Below are 16,293 nucleotides of genomic sequence, written 5' to 3'. Positions count from 1 at the left end.
CTCAGGGTGCTGATATAATTTTCCATTGCATTTGTTGTAACACAACAATGTTAATGTTATCTACTCACCAATTTTATTGAATATTATAAATATTGGAGCGTTGTTGAAAAAATCATTTTGAAATAAAGGATCAAATGCATTGATCTGTTAACGTATTGCAATCATTTAATGCTGTGTAACGGGATTGGCTTTTAAAGTGATCACACCAATTTAACTGACATTACGTTACTAATACAATTTTTAGAGCAAACACCAATAAAAATCAGGGAATGAAAGATCGAAACATAAGATAAAGTTTCAAACATTTATCATGGAAAAAAGCAAGGGCAAAAATTTAGGAAAGTTAATGCTAAATTCTAGGACGTCGATGATAATTGTCGATTTTATGGACCGTATCAAAGTAACAAATTTTGTTCGATACAGTATCTTCATACAAACGACACGACACAATTTATCACTAAAGATTTTAAAATTTCATACATATAAATATATGTTATATGCATTAATTTTGTGCACATTAACGTACATCGTATAAATAAAACAAGACTGAAATTCCATTAAAATCCGCACTCGACAATTAATTCGTCGACTTCTGAGAAACATGAAAGTAATATCTACAACATAATAATAGATTATTAGTTATTGTCAATATTTCAAACAAAACGAGACGCTAATGAGAGTGATTGGCAGTTCCATTAACTGAAAGATGATGGAACACTTCCCTTAAACCGAAGCCTCACTTTCTCAATTCGTGTTTCATAAAAACACATACTTATTTTCACATTAACCTAGATATCATCGATACTAATTTCCATTTCGTACAGTTTTTTTCCATAGATCAGTGTATCCATCCATTCTGCGATACAATACGCAGGAAACAATAGCGTAGCTCTGGAAATATCCGGCGTTCATTGAACATGTTCACTGTCGAAACAGCTTCCATAAAAAAAGTTCCAACGAAATTGGAGCAATTTATTTAATGACACAGAAACCTAAAGGTCAAGGCTTATCATGGTTGCTGTAGCAATCTTCCTTGCATATTATAGATTCTCATAAAATCTGTTGCAGTCCGTGTATCATAAAAATTAATTTTCTCATTATAATCTTACCTTGGAATTTCTTTCGTACGCATTTTCATCCGAACAACATTTTTCGATCATTTTGCAGAAAGGACCAAATTATAATAGTTAGTTACTTAAAGTCGCATTGAATTTTCGACTTCAAGTACTTATCGATAACTGAATTGTTATAATTTTCTAAAAAATGTTTTACTATTATAAACCTCGATTTTACACCTTGAAGTCTCTATTTTCGTACACATAGAAGAGGGATTGTTGCAAAGAAGGGATGGTAGATTTTTCGCATCTGTGGTAGATTTGATTTAACCGTGAACATGATTTTATTTTGACATTTTAATTAATTCACGTTTTAATTTTTCTTTTCACGAAATTATAACAGTTTAAATATCGAACATGCGGTATCTCACGGAAGTGTTCGAACACATTTCAAATGCAATAACTTTCCTTAAATTGAATCAAAATGACTTGAACCTTTTTGAGATGTCAGAGTAACTAGTTTACTGGAAAATGTCCGCAGAAAAAATTTTGTTAGACATTGTCTAGTTGTATGTTAGAGAAACTAGTCCACTAGACAATGCCTTTCAAAATCTAACGTCTCTTAAAGATTCAAGTCATTTGGACCATTTCGAAGAAGTTCTCCCGTTTGAAGCTGTTCGCACATTTCGGTGAGCAAACGTGTACAATTGAATCAGATACACAGTATCGAAACGCTTTATGGAACCACTCTAAATATGAAACGTCGGCAACAGAGAATTAACTAGAAAAATCCGAGCTAGATCGTCACGAACCCCCATCGGCACCGGAAGACAACGAATGAAAACTATCGGCCGTGAAACTGCATTTCCCGAAAAAAATGCCTGTACGCGAACGTTTCATTAAAATCAGAGGACCCCGTTGTGCCGAGCACAATCAGTGAAAAAATATTTGCCCTCCGAGCACCGGAATATTGTTGGTCGGCTCGTCGTTTAGCTCGATCGCACGCACTTTCCGCGGCGGTAGGGAAATGCGGAGTGAAAATTCAATTGGCCGGCCGCGGATTCGACCAACAAATATCGGAACTCGGTGGTTCGTTGGCGAACCGTGGGGTTCGATAGCATCGGGGCGGATGCGAGCACAGGTATCATCGATAGATCGACGATTTAGTGGTCTGCGGATCGTGCACGAGTCACGTATACCGCAAAGAAACCTTGGCCATATTTTTTCTCGGGCCGTCGTTGCCACGATCTTTCCACCGGCGGACTAGGGGGCCATATTTTCTGCCCGAGGTTCGCCTCGTTCGCGGTATGAAAGTGAAAACCTGTTATTCTCTATCGTTTCGTGCTCCTCAGCCGTATTTGGTCACCGAATGAGATCGTCTCTTGGCGCGCCGGTTTTTGGGGGCTCGATCGATTTTTAGTCCACCGGCACCGGCGATTTCTTGCCGGCGGACCTTGCCTCGAACGATCGATCGATCCGAACGAGATCGGTACGCCGGTCGTTAACGCGTTTATCCGACCGACATATTGATTTCATTGTCGGTCGAACCCATTATCGTGTTATTACGAGACAGCTGAAAAACAGTTATTCTTCTTTAATGATCTTCCTCCGCGACGTCGCGCGGTTCTTGCTCGTTATTGGTTCCTTTGGAAATTGTTTGTGGATATTAATTTTTCGTTGACAGGTAGTGAGAGTTTCGGTATACTCTGGGAGAACGGCAAATTAAGAGTAATTTGAATTATGTCATCGTTCGTCACTTGCTTAATGAACATTTTCTTGTAGAAAATTTTACTCGGAATTATCAATATTTCGATGTTTCGAAAACCTCTCTCTCTCTCTCTCTCTCTCTCTCTCTTTTATTTTGAGATGGATGTATATGGACGGTTCGGAAGCCAATCAGTGTACCTAAATCCACTTTTCTTTGGAAATCAGTTACGCAGTGTAGACACACCTTTATGACTAATGACTAAACAAAACAAAGAAATTATAAACAGAAATTAAAATTTTTAATAATTAAATAATACAATTAAATATTAATATTACATATTAATATTAATATTAATATTAATATTAATCTTTTTTAATTTAATTGTAACTTACATATTTGACTTACTTGTTATGACTTACACTAATTGGCTTCTGAGCCGTTCATATGAATACATACTTTGTCGTTATCATTAGACTGCGGATCTTTGTGCAAAATAAAAATGTCCTGCATCTATTATACAATTTAGAACGTTATATTTCTTTTTTCTATAACTTTAATTGATTCAAAATAATGCGCTGACATTCATTAATTTCATCCAATCCTTTTACGAATTTGTATTACACTTGTTTAAATTTTGCGATAATCGCATAAAATCTGCATGTAATTTGCAGTAAAATCATCGTTGATACTGATATATGCAAATTGAACATTTTATGAGCTATGTTAACACATCTTATTAAAAGAAAGTAGTAAACGAATTACGTTCCCCAGAGCCTTTTACTTTCTTCTTTCCGTAAACTGTAATTATCGTAAGTAGTCAAATATTTATAGAAAGAAAGTACAAAATCGTTAACAAGCTAAAGCAATAATTAACAATAACATATTTAACGCTGAATAATAATATTGCAAGACAGGATAATTTTATTTTTGACGTTTTTGTACCTTGTTCCTTAAACTTGAGGTCAGATTTTTGAATCTTTTATGTGAGATTGTAGCTTTTACAAATAGACCAATGTTACAAAAACAAATTCTATATACAACATGATCCTGCTTTATATATAAAATTCGAGGTAGAAATGCATTTCATTCACGGATCTCTAGTATGTATTATAGGGGAGAGCTCTTTTCAGCTTTTGAATAGAATCGCACCTGCTCCAAATTCATTGTAGAAAACATTTCTAAACCACAAGTGAGACACACCAGGTTCATCGAACTCTGAAAGTTATAAAACAGGTTTAATAAATCCGGTGTAATAAACCAATCTTTTATTAAATACTATATTTTTAATAAATTAATACATAATGTATTTATTGAACAGAATAATAAGATTTATTCAGATTTTTAGCAACTTTTATATGTATATCTGAAGAAATAAATATCTTCGCAATCTCAAAAATCGTAAATAAACAAATTCGGAGTCCATCATTTTATCAGACCCTACACAATTCTACTATTAATATACTCACCTAATCATTGAAATTACTAACAATATTGCTCTTTTCCTTGGTTAGTATGTCCATATCAAATTTATATTTTAAAAATAATGTTCACAAGCTGTATAATTTTAAGAAATCATTTTTCTGGCTACAATCTCTTGTTCATTCTTCATATAAGATCGACGCCACATAAAAACTACCACGAAGTCATTGTAAAACAGGAAATTCTAAGTGAGTCATTTTGACAAACCCGATAATGATGCTAACTTCAATGCTTTATCTGTCGACAGGTTATTCAAGAGATTTTAAAAAACTAGGCACTACAAAGATATCTTAACAAATTCTTCACTATCAATATCTGCAATATAATAGCTTTTGTTAGGATTATTATTTCACGATAAATTATTATTATTTATTATATACTCGAGATAAAATCCATCAGTCATAACTAGACTGCGGATCTTTATGCAAAATAAAAGTGATCTAAGGCAATTGTAAGAAGCAGTAGTTAAATGAAAATGTACTTCCATTTTTAATTGTTTCAATAAATCGTAAATAGTATAAAAATATGTTTAAATTTTCCTAATTTCGTTATCCGCAGTATATTCATAACAGAGTTACGAATGCAATATTATAAGAGATAGTAAAAGAAAAAAGTAAAGGAAAATATATTAAAAAAATTGTTTTAAATATATATATGAAATATATAAAGAAAAATATACGTAAATTAGTAGAGATGTACAGTATAATAGATTTTTTATCTGATTACTCGAATTAAAGAGAAATTTATGTATCTAAATGTAAGTGAAATCTAATTATCAAGTTTATTCTCGATACAACCATAATCGCAGCCAATAAAATATCTCGTCTAGTTCCTTATTACTAGGCTGCGGATTTTATGCATTTATTGCAGAAGTGATTAGGTGTAATATAGAACTGTGAATACATTAGACGAATTATAAATAGACCGCGGATCTTTAGTAAAAATAAAAAATTATTACATCGTTTCAAGATGTCATAATAAATAAAGAAATTATATAATAAAATCTGAATAATAGTAAATTGAAGAATTACCCGTGATTTTGATGGATTTCGTAAATCTAGTGTTTAAACCATTGAGAAAAGAAATGCGTTTTTATTCAACCCCTGCTTCTTACGATTAATGCATACAATTAATTTTTATTTCGCGTAAACATCCAATGATTACACTCTAGAACATCTCTCGACATATCCGGTGTCAGAAAATGAACTGATTCAGGAAGAGGGATGAGTATTATCATCGTGAACAAGATAAAAGGATATCGTTCTCCCGCAATCTCGCACCTGTTTGCACCCGGAATGATTAGGCAATTTCGCGAAAGGAAACGTTTCCTAGTTCGCTTCGGCAGGGGGGACGCGTCTGCTCCTTTTTCTTGTTACACGTGTGCTGGAGCTGTTCCTCCAGGGGAGGACCCACTTTGCTCTGTATACCCGACACGCAATTTATCATACCACGAATGCTATCATAGTCTGGGACATCGGCTTCACTTCTACCCCTCCGGCTATTTAAAATGCTAAGCTCCTTTCCGTAGACATCGTATTCACAGTCTAAGAAACGCATTCGTGATGGAGGAAATGTTGACATTAACCTTCGAGGTTGAAGTTCCCTTACGGTGCACGATATTAACAAAGTGCGTCATACTTTTGTAAACTCTGTACTTGGAAAATTTTCTCCGATCACGATTCTGTTATAAAAACTAATATTAAATATGTATAACTCGAACGTAAGCCACGATTTAAAGAAAATATAAACTTGCACAGGTTTTGTACTACAAATTAATTCTTTTCTAGATCATACGCACCTTTTTGTAAATGAAATTAACCTTTTCACAATTGAAATTCATTTATCTATATTTATTTGTAATAAAATTCATATCGAATTTAAAAATTGAATAACATTTTACAAATAATTATTGAAGATTAATAAAGATTATCTATTTGTAAGTAATTTAAATATTTATAAGAATTTAAAGATTGGATAAACGACGTCCAATTTTGTTCTATGAAATGATCAATGTTGTCTGCAAACAAATGAATTCAATTTGCAAAAGGATGAATAAAATCTTCCAAAGTAATAATTCGATTTGCAAAAAGGTGCATATGATCCACAAAAGAATTAATGTGAAGTGTAAAACCTGTAGAACATTGGAAATAATTAGTTTATTTAAATACAATTTAATTAAAGATTATATCGATACGGATTTTATTAAGCAAAACCTGTTACTTTTGAAAATACTGAAGGGTTAAAGAATCGACTAGTTTCAATGTGGTCCAGAAGCTGTTTAATAAACTGTAATCCTTGTTTTAGAAGATCAAGTAAAAGGCCATTCGAACAGAAAATTAGCAGCAGGTTGATTCACAGTTCGATCGTTCGTTTCAGTGATTAAGATGACGTAGAATTGTTCGATAATGATAGAGAAAGTCCGTTTACTACTCGATCAGTAGCATTTGCGTCATTCCATTTGCGTAATACTTATCTCCTGTGTGTTAACACAAAACTGTAGATCATTTTACATCAAATCGACAGGCCGGCACAATCGATTCGTTACGATCTATGAGTCACGATCGATTCAATAACTTTTTCTGCATTTGTCGTGGATTTTCATAATGACTCTTACTTTTACCCTTTCGATTCGAACGGGCAGTTTAAGTAACAAAGATGAAAAAATAGCAAGGAGTTATGTAACTGGGTTTTAAATAAAAATGAATATTTTCATTCGTTTTATTATCTTGTTTTTATTCTATTGCTTTTGTTATTTTGTTTTTATTAACGATGTACGACGACATTATTTACTGTAGAAGTTTTTATCAGAAATCTAATATGAAAGTACAATTTTTATAAAAAAGGAAAGGGGAAAAACAATTAAGAAGAAAATAGTAGAATAGTAGAAAAATTAGTAGATCAAATGTGAAAGAGTAAAAACATTCACTGACTCTCAAACACACGCGCGCGCGTTACATTATTTTCAATTTACTAAATTTATTAAGAGCCTAAGTCCTGTTTCTTGTTTCTTGTTATTAATGCACACAATTTTCATTTTTCATAATGATCTGCGGTCTAGTATAATATATTTAGTGAAATACTACGTCTGGTGCAGTAGATCGTAGATTGCGGAAATTCTTATCGAAATGAGTTCACTTTTTTCATACAAAAAATTACATCTCCGGCAGAGTAACCAGAAAACACAGTTGCAAACCATGCAGTTCTGCAGTTTACATTTTTTCACGCAACTAGGAATATAAAGGAAAAACTTAAAAAATATCGTACATGTACATGCATATTAGCTGAAGTTGATCCTTTATAATCCATACAAATGCGTACAAATTATATGCAGACATATGCGTCTGCTGTAATAGGGGTAAATGTGCTTACTGGGAAAACGTGAAACGTACAACACCCGCATGAAGTATATCTTACCGCAGCCAAGCACTATTAACCGCTAACTGTCGAGTTGTAATGTTGGAGACTCTATGGAATTTTGTAAATAAATGATAATTCCGCTGTACTATAGACTATATACTTGGATAATAGATACAAATGATTAGACTGCGAAACTTCGTTGCGGAAGAAATCGCAGTGCAAGTGCTTAAACTGTATAATAGTTTGTATAACTTCGTTTAATATTTATATTCAAATTATTGTTATGAAGTAAATTCAGCCTTCTAAAATTAAATGTTACTGTATGTGGCACGTGTGTTTAACGAAACAGTATTAATTTCGATTGAGGCTTTGTGGTCGCAAACATATGAAAGTAATATAACCAGCATCAAATAATAGGAATAACAAATTTATTTATTTTGATTAATTTATATTCATTCATTATTTATTACCATTCAGTGAACCAATACAAAAATATGTTTCGTTAATCCACCTCTAAATAAAAGAATTACGTCAAAACTCTTGCTCTAAGAAAATAAATCTATGAAATGGAGTATCCAATAATCAAATAATGTGACTATAACAAACTATGGAAATGTTTTTAAGTGCAATACAGACTTCATGAAGTTATGCGAAAATTAATTAGGCGAAGAACGAAACAATGAGGCGAGAAAAATTTAACAGTGCTCTTACATTCTCTTTAATTTATTGAAATTGTTAAAAGGAGAAACACATTTTATTTAACTTCTGTTATTTTAGAATTCATTAAGAACATTTATTTTGCATAAAGATCCCTGATCTACTAATGATACTACGAACTCTGTGAAAGTTGCAGTTTCCGAGGCTCACTGAGATCATTTGAAATCTGTGCCGCAATGCTCATTCTTGCGAAAGGACACGACCCGTGTCATTGAACAAAATAGGAATCTCTTACCAAAATCATACAGATAATTATTTCACGAAGAAAGAATTATTTCTAAATCGTATGTACATATTTTGCGTTTTTTAAAAAAATATTTTGTATTTAAACGTAGGTTAACAATTTTTACGTTCAAAATACAAAACCTGCTCTTGTATAGCAATTTAAATGTGTTTTTCTGTACAACAATTTTGACTTATATTCTTTTACTCATCCACCAGAAAAATATTCTTTGATACTTACATAGATATTCTCTACACAATTTTTTCCAAATTAAAATATCTGTAACAAAGATTTTAGCATCCGTTAGATTAGTCGTGACTTCCGGAGCCCTCGAGCACAATCTATAAGTCCGAATGTTTTGTTCCAAAACATGTGTGGTGATGGCACGTCAGGATCCACCTCAACAGTTGAGAGTTAAATATAGTGAACACAAAGTGATCGAACCAAACATTTTATGCCATATATTTTTGCAACAATTCCTGTTCGTACAATATTTGTAATACAGTCTCTGTAGATTAGTTTCGATCTTAGCACATTACTCATAGTAAATCTTCTTTATTTAGCTTCTAATTAGCTTCTATATGGCTATTGTATTGAGATTTCAGATTCTTTATTATTTTCTTTTTGTACAAAGAGGAGCATACACGGCAATATAATCACCTTTTTACTATTTTTCTTTTTTTATCAAGACACGAAGGTTTCCTTCGTTCGAAATATTTATTTATACAACACGTAGTTCACAAGAAAAATTAAGGTGACGTAATTAAGTGACTCACCCTGTGTTATAATTTTATCCGCTGCTTCCTATCGTCATTCTATCAAACGCGTTGGTCTGTAGTTTTTGAGAATTCAACGACCCGGGTCAGCCAAATGACCGAAACTGACTCCAAACATATTTATGCAGCTGCTTTTCACGGGACCCCATTTTTCCTGTCACTTTCCTGCTCGGTTTCGTAGGCCCGCACCTTTCCTAACCGAGCGACAGCAGGTGCGAAATCCTTCGGCTCGCGGATTCGAGTCACGCATCAGCAGGTGCGACGTGAACAGTTTTAACGAGAACCATCGGTTCTCTGCGGCCGGCGGCTCTATCCTATCCTCGAGGAATCGCACTGATTCTGTCGATGTTTTAGCTGAACGTTGACTCTCGAGCTGAATCCTATCGACAGTTCCTCCGTTCCGAAATTACTCGCGAGAGATTGAAAAGACTGGCTCAGATAGTAGAACGGCTATCGATCCGACACCGTGGGAAACGCGAAATCGCTTCTCTTCTCGGAAAACTATTTCGTTTCGGATGAAGGTGGATTTACTTTGGTTTTTCTGTTTCCTGATCTGCCGCATCTTACTCGCCGAGTTAGCGCGACGACTGCAGGCGAGATCATTGACGTGGGATTCTGCCGGCGAAAGGAAAAGGAAAAAATTATCAATAGACCGCGAATTTTTCTGCGAAATCAAAATTTTCTAAGTCACTTGTATGAAATTGAAACTAGATAAATATATATTTTGTTATTTAATAAATTGAATATGTTGATGGGTGTATAGCAATTGTTCTAAAATTCGAGTTTTGTATTTCACTTGTTCCTTTTTGTTGTGAATACATCAAAAATACGCAGTCTAATTATCAGTTTCCTTCGAAGTCGAAGAAAAATGATTTCGTTGAAACCAGAATCAAAAAATGCTATTTCGTTCAGTAATTCGCATTAATATTCGGACACCTTTTCAAACGGAATAACTGTTTTAAAAATTGCTCCGAATGACTTGAATTCTCTTGAAATTGTTCGTAGGGAATGAGTAAACCAAAATTTGTTTAGCTTCCAATTGGTTGGGATGGTACAAAAATGAAAAAATCGTGTTTTTCATTTTGTTTTTTTAACTGAAGCTACAATGAAGATTTAAAAAATGCGATACATTGTTAGGAAACTTACACACACGAATTGCCATATAAAATTGAATTTCGTTATAAGTATATATTGTGGCTGGATAATTGTTGTTGTTTTCTTCGTCGAATGGATATTCATGAGAAATGAAATGGAAAAGGCATGAGAACTGGTGTAATGCAAGAAACTTTTCCGAAATGTGGGTTAATCCCTTGGCCTGCAATATCGTGTCAGTCTCGTTATGAAGATCTGGAACATGATCTACTACGTATGGATGTTATTCGCATCTTTGCAATCAAAATAAAATTCTATCCTTTTATTATCAATATTTAAACATAAATATAGTGGTTAGAATACAGTAATTATAAATTATCTATACCGTCTAGTTTATTAGCATTAATCAACATATCTGTGAAAAAAATCATAATACAAGGGTCTAAAACGTAGAGCTTAGGAAAAAGAAAACTTCAATAGAAATCAATTTTGTTGTTATGATAAATTATTTAGAGCAATGCTTTCATATAATGTTGTTATTTTATCATTTATTCGTCCGTTTGGAAACACAGTGTACATTTTCTGCAATGAATATTGTATCAGCATAATGGCTCGAATGTTTCTGCGATATTAAAATCGAAATTATTTCCATCAGATTTTAGATTGGCTCTCTCCAGGCTTTTATGAAAATTAATATTAATTAAGCCAATATGAATGAGATTCATTTTCAGGCCTAATGATTTCTCTTGTTAATTGACCGAGACCAAGTCCGTTGTTCGAAAGTCGAATACAATAGCCTGTACTGTGAAGCTGTTCCGTTTCGCTCATGTATGAATTGTTTCCAAAGGGAATGGATTCTAAAGTCTGAAGATCGTCGGTATTGTCTGAATATTTTTACATTTTCGTATGGTTCTATATAGGGCTCCTGCAGACCATTTTCATTCTTTGTGCCCGAAAAGAACAGTATGGATGAAAGAATTGGGCAGAATTTATGAAAACTCCGATAACAGTGGACATGCAAATTTTTAGATGATTAAAAATCCGTTTTACATTTCGCTGATTAAGAAGTGAAAATACTTTGTAGAATTATAAATTGAATAAATAGTAACATGTTTTTTATAATTTTAGTGTAATTATAACGAGGATAAATATTTCGACGTTTTAAATAACTTCAATGTAATTATAACGTGGATATATAGCTATAGGTTTTAAATAATTTCAGTGTAATTATTATATGGTTGAATAGTTAAACGTTCTAAATTACTTCAATGTAATTGTAACGTGGAAAAGTACGTTTGATATAATTTTGGGTGGTGAAATTCATGGAATAAAACACATCAGCATGGGGTCTCGAATGACGTTAAAAGAATAACATGCTTGAAGCATGTGTTAGGCTATTTCTAATCTGAATAAATATTTTCTTTAGATCTCCGCTTGGGTAATTATATTTTAATCTCTTTCAACCAGGGTAGTATCAGTTTCCGAGTATTTAAAGGCGTGCCACGTGATGTTAATTCGAGTTTACGCGACTACTTAGAGCCTTGTCGTTAAAGTCCAAGCACTTGAGTCATCGTATTTAAACATAATATTCGATTAGTATTGGATAATTCATTTCGCAAGAGACAGTCAATATTGAAGTTTCAGATCTGCAGCTTCAAACATTTCATGAAAACAGACTCCGTTGGTTATATTCATGTGTAGAGAAATTGTGCTGTGAAATACGTAAGGTATATTATAGCGACAAATTAATACATGCCGATTTTCATAAGATCGAAAGAGATATCAGAAAATTGAAAAAGAAAGTAAATTTTCTCAATGAAGAGAACCTATGAATATAAATTGAATTCAAGCACGTATCTTTTAATCGCCCAATAAATTTAAATCTGCAATTAAATTTCGTTCTAAGACAAAAGTAATAAACGTATTTATACGGGAGTATGACAAAATTTATTCACAGATCTAAAAAATAATGGCAGTATTTTTATTGTCCCTTTCCCTCTTCGATTCATGAATATTTTACTTCCCCTTGTAAAACGAGAAATTTAAAATGGACTACTTGCATCCACCTGGTGCTTCTGACATTAAGAAATCAAATATTCTGTTCAACCCGACATACAAGCGTAATATTTCAACAATCTGGTGGTACGAAATTGAATTTTGATATTCCAAACGTATAACGTTGTAGATCGATGACAATATTAGAATTATGAAGAAAAAGCAATGTCTATGCAATTTCTGTTTCTTGCTATCTATGCCCAATGTTTTTACAAATACACAGACATATCTAATAGACATATCTAAAGTTTCCATTAGCACAAAAGCTAACGAAGTCATTGAAAATTAATGCTCCTTTGGCGCGATAATTTCGTCGCATTAGGCTGCTAAAATACGAACTTTGAAAGGTAATTCGTGGGATTAGGAGATTTTGAGAAGAGACACGCGGGCTTCTTTCGTTCGCGTTTTCGTTTGCGGAGCTTAAACGAACCTTTTGTCACCGGCCCCGGTCGGAGTAGCGTCCTTCGAACGGCGCGCAATGCACATTAAAATTAACCCTGGGCACACGATCCTCGCAGCGTTGTCCCATTCATCGGCGCAACGGCTTTGTACGAGCGACCAGCGTCTGTGGTGGCTGCCACTGCCTCCGGAGAGCATGAGAAATAGTGTCCAGTGACGTGAAACGCTGCCGGGGAAGGATCCTTGGCTCCGAAACACTAGGCAAGGCTGCCGTCCACGACGAGGTAAATTTTGCATTTTCTAATCGCGAGCGTTCTCCGAGCGACACCGAGCCGATTACACGCGACGTGATCCAAACCGACCCTGAGAATAGACGAGAGTACTTATCATTCGGTTTGCCCACCTCCTAGGATTCGTTAATTAGACGTCTGCGAATGAAGGTTCGAAGTAAAAGTGAGATAACGATAACTTTAAGAGAGTCTAGTTCAACCTCGTATAGCAGATAAGTTTGCTCATAACGTTTGCCAAGCTGACAATTTTATTAATTTACGTCGCATCGGTTAATGAATGCAGGGAATAGAAAATTATACTTGCTCGTGTTTGCTTGAAATGCACACGATTTAGCTTACTAATGTCTATGCAGTTTAAACCAGAACTGGAGAAAATTTTATTCGGATAAGAGATGAAGACTGATGAATTAAATTTTATTCAACACTATCGAATACAAATTTATCTAGATCAAAAGTTACTCGAATAAGACTTTATTCTAATAAGACTAATGCTCAACTCTAGTTTAAATATGAATGCATTATCGAATTAATTACTTTAATTTGCTAAGTTGAATCCTGTGAAATTGAGCCAAATCCAAAGGATTCTTTCTTAAAATTCTAATATTATTCGTTCCAATAGGATTCATTCCGTTTACTTTTACTTTATATGAATAAATTGTTACAAGAAATTACTATTATAATTTCTATCACGCCTTTGAAAATTAAATTTTTGAATACGATGCACGCTAGATATCAAAAATGCACTTGATTTATACAATTTTACATTACATTTTTTTCGAAGAAAAATTATTACTTTAACTTGAAAATTAAATGGTTATTGTGAAATCTATCTCAGGTGTGTTTCAATAAGTTCCAAAAAGATATTTTTAAGTAGCGAATTGTCAGCCGCCGTGTACGTCGATACGACTAAAATGCAGTTAACATTAGTTCAGCCAACATTACGCACATTAGCTTGTAGCACTGCTGGTAATGGACAGCCCGACTAAATGCAATTAACTCCAAAGTGAGTTATCCTTCGGTCTAATTAATAGCATTAATTTATCTCGTAGTTTTATATTTTTCGCGCCCGGAACAATTTATCGCTCTCGCTTACGCCAGCCCGTACAGCAACTTAGTTCTTGCCCGACGTTTCGTTACAATGTTTGTTAAGTTCTAATTAACAGGTTGCTTCGTTGCCAGTTCAATGTAGAAGAAGACGTTCGCTCGTTCGAGGCAACGATTTCTCGTGTAAATATTTCGCGTGTAATTTAATCGTATGGAAATCACGCGCATATCCTGGTGTGCAGAGACGATTTCAGTGCGGCATGAAATTTCAATTCGCAACGCTCATTTAATTTCCGCGGAAAGATATTCTCCTGTAGGTGAAAAAAAAGGATCCGTGTTAAGTAGTCCGCTTGGAAAACTCGCTTATCGTCGTCCAACTTTCTTCCCCTGTTCACGTTCAACGCGCGCACGGCCGTAAAACTAAATGGAACAAACGTTGATTAAAGGTTCTCGAAGGATATTCATTGTCACAACCGCCGACTAATTGGAAATGGTCCATTCAAAAATCTCGAGAGAAGATCTTCGTTCAGAGTTAACAATTTCTGTAACAATTTCTGCAGGAGTTCACAATTTGAAAATCATTAACCTTTCACACTTTCTTAATTTTATTAAGTTCTTCTTCTGTTCTTTAATGTGGACAACTCTGGTATAGCATGATCGATTATTCTATTTATGGAGAATATTTAAACAAGATCGGTGTTCATTTTCGTTGGAAGTCGAAGAATCATTTTATCTTGATCTTAATTCTATAAACAATGTTCGTATTCTTAGATTATTTCACAAAAATCATCGTACAATAACAATTATACCGTAAGTACGTTAAAGTAAAATGTATTACTAGAGATTTTTAAGAGCAATATAAGGAGATATTGCCACAGTTCAGTTCTTGCTAAAATGTGAATAAAATATTAATCCTGATGCAAACGTTTTTTATGAAGTACTATAATAGTTTTTATGATGCATATATTTTTTTAGGTAATTAGACATTTATCTCATTCTTCCAATCTTTTAATTGTGCATTATACATTACAAAAATCATGAAAAGAATCATAAAACAAGAATAATCTCTCGTGCAGAAAATTTCGATCAATTTCATTATTTTTTAATTCTTCTATAAAAATTTATAGTTCTTCGTAATGAGAACAAGTTTCGTGCTATCATTTCTAAAAGCAAAGATTGCAAAATACTAATTGTCCGCATCAATTGCACGACATGGAAGCCATTTTTTATTTCTTAAATCATTTTTATAAATCAAAATTACCATCAACATTTTCAGTTTGTTTTAATCATTTCACTATTTTCAATTTTCTTTTCTCTTTTAATAAGTTTAACGAGTCGTACATAATACAAAAATATTTTCCGATTCTTCCAATGTCTCCTTTGTTTTTGTTTACGATCCAATTTTTGTTTACATTTTGTTTACGATCCAATTTTTGTTTACATTTTGTTTACGATCCAATCATTCTTTCAAAAAATGCATGAAATCCGTAGTCCGCTGATGACACAATCATCCGAAGCGAACAATACATTTGAATTTCGAACTCTAAGGGGGTTTCCATTTCACAATAATCCCTCAAACCAATTTGCCTGTTTCCAAAACTGCATAAACATCGGAACCGTATAATCGCAACAAATCGAGCCGCAGCCTACGGCCAATAAAACGAAAATCCGAGTGGAAATTGGCAGTGGCATCGCAACAAGCCCATCCATCGTCGCAGAACTCGGGGATTGCAATCGGTCGTGCCATAACAGGCCACAAAGATATCAGTGTACGATGACACGGGCCACTCGGTTAATTGTTAATGGCTCTATCCGCGGCCCGTGATCCACTTACCCCATTAAACTTGTTCTCGCATTATCGTGGTCGGTTCGGGCGAGCAACCAATTATGCGCGAGTCGTTAGTCGTCTCGGCGTACATGCGCGAGCGTCCGCGAGAGTCGCGAGCGATCGCGCGTGTATCCCGACGCCGGAAATTGCACCCTCCAGGTATTTTCCTCGTGGAATTCGCAGTCGTCGGCAGCGTGTAAGCACGTTCGAAAGGAAGCAACAATTATATCATGCTACGAGTTATTAGCGCGTCAATCATTCGCCATTTTC

At 34.1% G+C, this 16,293-nt stretch overlaps 2 protein-coding genes across 4 annotated transcripts in view; both read left to right on the top strand.

Moving 5' to 3' along the window:
* The window catches only part of LOC117218758 (Ras GTPase-activating protein raskol), a 258,017-nt gene that overhangs the window by 1,441 nt on the left and 240,283 nt on the right, over positions 1-16,293 (top strand). For all 3 annotated transcript variants that reach the window (XM_076527741.1, XM_076527739.1, XM_033467379.2), the window contains exon 2: positions 12,981-13,145. The gene's annotated coding sequence lies outside the window, so the exon portion shown is untranslated. The remainder of the gene's footprint in view (positions 1-12,980; positions 13,146-16,293) is intronic.
* The window catches only part of LOC143261143 (uncharacterized), a 158,706-nt gene that overhangs the window by 62,563 nt on the left and 79,850 nt on the right, over positions 1-16,293 (top strand). The window lies entirely within an intron of this gene.

This window comes from Megalopta genalis, chromosome 1, assembly GCF_051020955.1.
Source record: "Megalopta genalis isolate 19385.01 chromosome 1, iyMegGena1_principal, whole genome shotgun sequence".
NCBI classification, from domain to species: Eukaryota; Metazoa; Arthropoda; class Insecta; order Hymenoptera; family Halictidae; genus Megalopta; species Megalopta genalis.
Note: the sequence above shows the minus strand (reverse complement) of the source record. Positions and strands in the feature narration are given on the sequence as shown.